Source organism: Natrix helvetica, assembly GCF_964273705.1.
Source record: "Natrix helvetica genome assembly, chromosome: 15".
Taxonomy (NCBI): domain Eukaryota; kingdom Metazoa; phylum Chordata; class Lepidosauria; order Squamata; family Natricidae; genus Natrix; species Natrix helvetica.
The window spans coordinates 11,960,073-11,967,803 of record NC_138565.1 but is presented as its reverse complement, the minus strand read 5'-3'; positions in this window follow the sequence as shown (position 1 = coordinate 11,967,803).

Below are 7,731 nucleotides of genomic sequence, written 5' to 3'. Positions count from 1 at the left end.
CTGGGTCTCAAGCCAAGATTGGCAGAGTCTAGAGAGGAAAGCCAAATGCTTGAGATATGGATGGGTTCCTGCACACCAAAATGGAGAGGTTGTCTCAACTTACGACCAACAACGGAGCCCCAAAGTGAGACCTTTGTTAAGTGAATTTTGCTCCATTTTATGACCTTTCTCGATGCAGTGAATCACTGCAGTTAAGTTCGTCACATGTCACAAGCAGTCAGCAGAATTAGCCTGCAATACTGCATTCTGACCACTGCACCACCATGTCAGATAGACATAGAGATAGAGATAGATAAATAGATAGACAGACAGACAGACAGACATAGAGATAGATAGATGATATATGATATAGGTAGATAGATTATCATTGATAGATAGATAGATAGATAGATAGATAGATGATAGATAGATAGATAGATAGATAGATAGATAGATAGATAGATAGATAGATGATAGATGATAGATGATAGATAGATAGATAGATAGATAGATAGATAGATAGATGGATGATAGATGATAGATAGATGATAGAGATGAGATAGATGATAGATGAGATAAATAGATAGATAGATAGATAGATAGATAGATAGATAGATAGATAGATAGGCAGGCAGAGAGATAGATGATATATGATATCGGTAGATAGATTATCATTTATAGATAGATAGATAGATAGATAGATAGATAGATAGATAGATAGATGAGATAGATAAATGGATGGAGGGATGATACACAGACTGAACTTAACAATAGTCCTTAGACATACACACCACTTTACAGTGCTTTATGGAACCTCTCTAAGCAGTTTACAGAGTCAGCCTTTTGTCCCAACCATCTGGGTCCTCATTTTAGATAGATAGATAGATAGATAGATAGATAGATAGATAGATAGATAGATAGATGATAGATAGATAGAGTCAATCTTGAGCCTGGTAAGATTCGAACTGCTAAATTGCAGGCAGCCGGCAGTCAGTGGAAGTAGCCTGCAGTACTTCATTCTAATCACTGCGCCGCTGTGTGAAAACTAGTCCTAACTCAATTTTTTTTCAGTGCTGTTGTAACTTTGAACGGTTATTAAATGAATAGCTGAGGACTAGCGGTAAACTGCTTTGAATTGACAGTGATGGGGAGCAGCTTAAGAGCCAAAGTCAAAGAATACTGTATATTCATTGGGAAATAATTGCAAAATCAAATTCTGATTTTTCTTTTCTTTTGTTTACAGAACTTGCCTGACTCAGAAGATTAGGTGCTGCCACCATCTGCTGAAAGGATTTGGAAAGTCTCGGCAGAAAGTGGATAATGAAAAGGAAACCCAGGCCCAGCAGGTAGTAAGGTAGTCCTCAACTTACGACAGTTCATTTAGTAAATGTGGCACTAAAAACGTCCAGCAAGTGAAGGGCAGCTCAAATCTCTGGAGGAACCACAGATGCCTTGATATGCCTTGTAACCCCGCAAGAAAGAAGGAATTGTTAGGTGCAAAACTGATTGCAGGGAGATCTGAAGCCACGAAGGTCGTTCAAAGCTGAAGAGGTCAAGAAACTCCGAAACGGAAAAGCTGCCGGTGTCTAAAGCCACTGAAGCAAACTCAGCTCTGGAACCAGGAGCTGCATTGAATCACAAAAAACTTCACAACAAATTTTATTTATTTCTTCATCTAAGTTAACCACTTGTCCATCTCACAAAGGAAGAGATTCTGGACCCTCTGCAAGGAAACTAAAATGCAGGGAATCTTTGACCTGCGACCACAGTCAGGCCCAAAACTTTTGTTGCTAAGAGAGATGGTCGTTAAGTGAGTGTTGGGCCATTTTACGACCTTTCTTGCCACCTTTGTTAAGTGAATCCCTAGAGTGGAATTAAGTAGAACCTTCCGGGCAGTGAGGAGAATTAACCCCTGGAATAGCTGCCTTCAGGAATCGTGGGAGCCCCACATCACTGGAGGCTTTCAAGAAGAAACTAGAAAGCCCCTGATCTGAAATAGTGTAGCTTCTCCTTTTGAGCAGGGGCTGGGCTAGAAGACCTCCCAGGTCCCTTCCAGCTCTTTGTTCTGTTCTGTTCTGTAAGTTAATCACATGGTTGTGAAATGAATCCGGCTTCCCCATCGACTTTGCTGGTGAGAAGGTCACAAAATGGGATCACGTCCCTCCTGGGACAGCGTAACCGTCATAACTGTGAGTCAGTTGCCAAACATCCAAATTTTGATCATATGACCGTGGAGATGCCGCAACGGTCATAAGTGTGAAAAATAGACATAAGTCACTTTGTTCAGTGCCGTTGTAGATTTGAACTGTCACGAAACAAACTGTTGTAAGCCAAGGACTATGTAATATCATATAACGTCACGTAATGTCATAGATCATGAATCCTGTATTATGTATGTCATGTATCCTGTATCGTGTATTGTAATGTATCATGTATCATGCATCATATATCATGTATCATATAACATGTATCATGTAAGAATAAAGCGGATCAGCCATAATCTCGGTTGGGGTCTTTGGAGATCCAGCAGGTGGAGAGCCTCCCTCCCTCCCTCCCTCCCTCCCATTGGGTCACTCCGTAGGAGATATGATATGGCCAATGTTATGGAAGGGCTGATCAAGGGGACCCTCCATATCCCACCCCCATTATCTGGGGGAGTGGGAGGCCCCTGGGGTCATGGCCTCAGGTAACCCCTATGAGGGCATAATGAGCTGTGATATCATGGCCCCTGAAGGCAGACCGAGAAAGGCCAAAGGGAGGAGAGGAGAATGGTGGAGCCTTGAGTTAAGCAGCTCTGCTTTCTCTCTGCTGCCTGTTACTTCCTCTCCGTCTTCTCTCTCTAGCGGAGTTTTGGTTTGGTTGTGGTGCCAAACCAGACAGTTGTAGAGGTACAAAGGAGAAGAATTTCTCTGTAGAATAAGCAGCTCCTTGGGCAGTCTGAGCTTCCTGAGTTGACCCAGGAAGAACACGGGATAAATAGATAGATAGGAGATAGAGATAGATAGATAGATAGATAGATAGATAGATAGATAGATAGATAGATAGATAGATAGATAGATAGATAGATAGATAGATAAATAGATATAGATAGACATAGATAGATAGATAGATAGATAGATAGATAGATAGATAGATAGATAGATAGATAGATAGATAGATAGATAGATAGATAGATAGATGGACAGACAGACAGATGTAGATATAAGATAGATAGACAAACAGACAGACAGACAGACAGATAGATAGATAGATGACAGATGATAAATAGATAGATAGATAGATAGATAGATAGATAGATAGATAGATAGATAGATGATAGATGATAGATGATAGATGATAGATGATAGATGATAGATGATAGATGATAGATGATAGATGATAGATGATAGATGATAGACGATGATAGATAGATGATAGGTGATAGACAGACAGCCAGTCAGACAGAGAGGATGACCAGGGACCCCTCTTTTCAACCTGGAGTTACAAACCTTCTCCCTTGTTGATCTGCATCCAGGTCTAGCGATCACTTTTCAGGATGTCTCACATGCGGAAAAAGTTCCCCTTCCTGAAGAGGGGCAGCCAAGAGGCACAACTTCAAATCAATAATAATAATGACCAGCAGCGGTGGGACAACCGGGAAGGCCAATTCTCGGGCTCCCACCGGTTCACTTCCTCAACCGCTCAGCGAGCCATGGAAGTCCTGCCTCTGCTGGTAAAGTCTTCTCCAGCTCCAATGGAGGCAAGGAGGAAGGTTCAGCTTCCAGCGCTGGGGCTGCCCAATCTGGTCCAGAGAGGAACTGTCAAGATCCCTCCAAGGATTTCTCAGCTGGAGGTCAAGCACGGCCAGAAGGAGCTCCCTCCCCTGCCAAGGGGGCCCGAGAGTGAAAAGGCTCAGAGGAGCAGCCTTGACCAGGGGATAATATGCTCCCCAGATGCCATCCTATCTTTATATCCAGGTAACTACGCTACAGGTCTGGGCTACCTCTGGAACCAGCCTTCTCCTATCACATCAGCCCATCCCACCCTATCAATCAATCAATCAGAACAGAGCCGGAAGGGACCTTGAAGGTCTTCTAGTCCAACCTACTGCTGAAGCAAGAGTCCCTATACCATATCAGACAAGTGATTGTCCAGTCTCTTCTCAAAAGCCTCCAATGATAAGAGCACCCACAACTTCTGGTGGCAAGCTGTTCCACTGGTTGATTGTCCTCACTGTTAGGAAGTTCCAGGTTGCTTCTCTCTTTGATTAGTTTCCAACCATTGTGTCTTGTCCTGCCTTGGGGTGCTTTGGAAAATATGTGGACCCCCTCCTCTTTGTGGCAGCCCCTCAAATACTGGAAGACAACTCTCATGTCACATACACACAAACACACACATACTGCCCTTCTTTTCTCTAGACTTGCGAAACCCAAATCCTGCCACCGTCCTTCATCAGGCAGGGGAGTTATGGAGGAGACCCTCTTAGCTCTTGGCTCTTAGCTCTGTTTTAATCTTATCTTTTAAGAAAAAAATTGTCATCCCAAATTAATCTTCATATTTCATGGCTAATTTTATATGCTGTTTTATATCTTGATTGGCCTCCTCCTCCTCCTGAGGGTTATCTAAGGATATGAAGATGAGGGACTCGAGGCTTGTGACACGTTTGACCCCTCCCTCAGGCTCAGCCTGGCCCTCCCCTACACCCCTACACCCCTTTCCCCTCTTCCCTTCGAGAAGGCTCCTCCCTCCCAATTGCCTCTCAATCTCATCCTGTCTCTCCTTCCCAGAACTCTCCGATGAACAATTTCGCTATTTGTGGGAGAGCAAGAAGTCTCTCAAAGTCAGACCCATCAAAGAAATATTGGACTCAATGGAGGAGAGGGTAATGTTGGAGACTATCTTGGAACATCTTCGTCCTCTCCCTACCGGCAGCTGCGTTTGTGTCCTTTGTGCAGAGGTTGCAGAAGCCAGGGCTGCCCCGGTGGAGATAATTGACCCCCAAAGTAGACAAAGGTGGTTCTGGAGAAGCAGTTGAACGATGGGGCCCTTGGTGGGAGGAGCATGGAAGGACCATGGAATGATCACCTCAACCATTTCGGACCCCGTCTCAACATCAGGATAACGGGGTCCTTAGAGTCTGTCACCAGCCCTGGAACGCTTCCAATGCATGGAGAAAATCCAAAGAAGGTGGAGATTTTTGGGTATCTGGGATCCCACCTCCAAGGCAAAGGTCTTCTGACACAGGCTTTCTTAAAAAGCATGAAGCAAAGTCTTGGTCCCGGCGAAACCTCTTTTACTGACACGACTGTGAATTCCTTTCATTCAGAGTCAGCCAGGCTTGGCAAACAGACTTTCAGAGGAATATTTATCTACATGAACCTTATCTCCCTCGGAGAACTGCCAGATAATCAGTTTCCAAACACAGGGCAACGCAACACTTGGCTCAGAGACTCTTATAGTCACAAACAGAACTTTCCACTCTTGAAACGACCGACTGGCTGAATTGTTTCCTGCAAAAGCCCCCTCCCCCTTCCCTCCTCTTTTGTTTCCTCTGGGAGGGGCCAATCACCTCCAAGGTGTCTCTTTACCCAGAAGTCGACACTGCTTTCTTAGTAGTTCTTGTCTTCTGGCACCTCTGCGCATGCACACACTGGGAACAGGCTCCAGCTGTTCCTCTGCCTCACTGCTGTCTAGCTCCCTCTCTGCCTCTGATGCTTCTGTGAGTTTCCCTCAGTCCCAGGACTGGCCCATGTTCCTCCCCAACCTCCTCACTGTCCGACTCTGCTGCCAGCTCCACTGGTGGGCCACAACAAAAGGGAACTTTAATGGCAAGGCGCAAGCAAGGGTGAATGCCGCCTGGATGCGTTGGTGAGAACTTACTGATGTGTTACGTGACAGACGGATGCCAACCCATCTTGAATCTAAGACCTACCAGAGAACCATCCTCCTGTTGCACTGTATGGCCCTGAATGCTGGGCAGCAACAGGAGGGAGCAAAAGCTTTCTCCATGCCATGGAAATGCGAAGACTCCCTTGCATATCGGGCACCTCCCTTCCTGACCTCATCACACATGATACCATTCGACCACATTTTACAGAGAAGATGAGAGAAGGCCGACTCTGCTGATAAGGACACGTCCCGAGAGCAGCACCTTCCACCGTGGCCAAGGCTGCCTACCAACTGGAAGACAAGGACTGGTGACCGTGTGGGCATCCAAAACAGGGATGGCAGGAGGCCATCAACAAAGATATGGAAGTTGCAGGCCTTCTCCCAGGCGACACAGGTGATGGTGCAAAGTGGCCCTCAATGACCCATAAAGCGGACATTGTACCTGTGGGAATACGCTAGGAAGAAGACGATGGGGCCCTTGGTGCTCCCTGAACTGGGTTCTTTAGTTGCACACATTTCATGACCCAACTTCTGTACATCATCAGTGCTGGTAAGTTTGATGTTTGCTCCCTGCTTATTCGGGACAAGCTCCTGTGTATAAACAGAGAGAAACTTCACTCCCTCCTAGCGCTGATGATGTTCCCTAGTTGGGCCATGAACCATCTGCAAGAAAACAACTAAGCTCAGAGAGCATCAAGGACCACATAGTCCTCATCATCATCCACCTCCCTTTTCTTTTCTCCCCTTCCATCCTTCCTCCTCCCCTTCCTCCTCTTCTCCTCCTCCAGTTTGAAAACCTTTCATCTCTCCCCCCCCCCTTTATCCACCAGAGCGAGGGTGGGGCTTTGCTAGCAGCGGTGGCTCTTCCGTCCCAAGGACCGGCCCATAGATTTCCACTGCTCTCCTTTCCTTTGCCTTCTGGGCTTCCACGCATCAGGCACTGGGCCCAGTTGTTCCTCCTCTTCCTCATCAGCCACCTCCAGATCTGGGAGCGGTTAAGTCTCCATCTGAGGTCTGATGGACAGCCCAGGCTCCACCCCTGTCACTCTCTCTCTCTGCCAGCTCCATTCTCTCTTCCCCCTCGGAGCTCCTAGGTTGCCTCAATGCTGACACTGACTCCCACACCTCCACCTCCTCCTCCTCCTCCTCCTCCTCCTCCTCCTCCTCCTCCTCCTCCTCCTCCTCCTCCTCCTCCTCCTCCTCCTCCTCCTCTGATTTGACTACTGTGGTGGAGAGGCCCCAACAATAAATGGTGATAAATCAAGGACTACCAACCTCTGTAGACCAGACAGAGGAAGAAAATCCAGGCTCTTCATCTCACCATTTGTGGCAGAGCTTTCCCTTCCATTCCTCTCAAAAGCTCTCTCGGCTCCAGCTGATAAAATCCGGATGGTCCTTCTTAGATGCTTTGTGCCTGTTCCAGCTAGAAAAGTTGAGTCAATGATCCAATGAATCCTAAGGCAGAAGGGAGACCAACCCTTCCCTTGGAAACACACAAAAACCTCTTCCTTCCTCTGCTCCTTCACGTCCTCACAGCTTCTGTTTTGTTGTTGTCCAAGCAGATTCCTGCAGACCACAAAGTGCCCAGGGGGAAAATCAGTGGACTGCAGCCCATCAGCCAGAAGCCTTCAATGCCACAAAGCTCTTCCCACTTGTTGCCTAAAGACAAGGTAAATATGCTGAGCTTTCCCCCTTTTAGGGTGGCAGTTGTCTTACACACAAGGTCAGAAGAGGACAACTTGCCGTGGCCAACTCCCCACTACCCACGAATCACAGCCGACTTGACAGGGGTTAATTTAACAATTTCATTCTTTCCAATAATGTTAAAAATCATTTAAACATTTTTTCATTTCATTTTGTCTCTCCTTTGGCATCCTTTCTTTG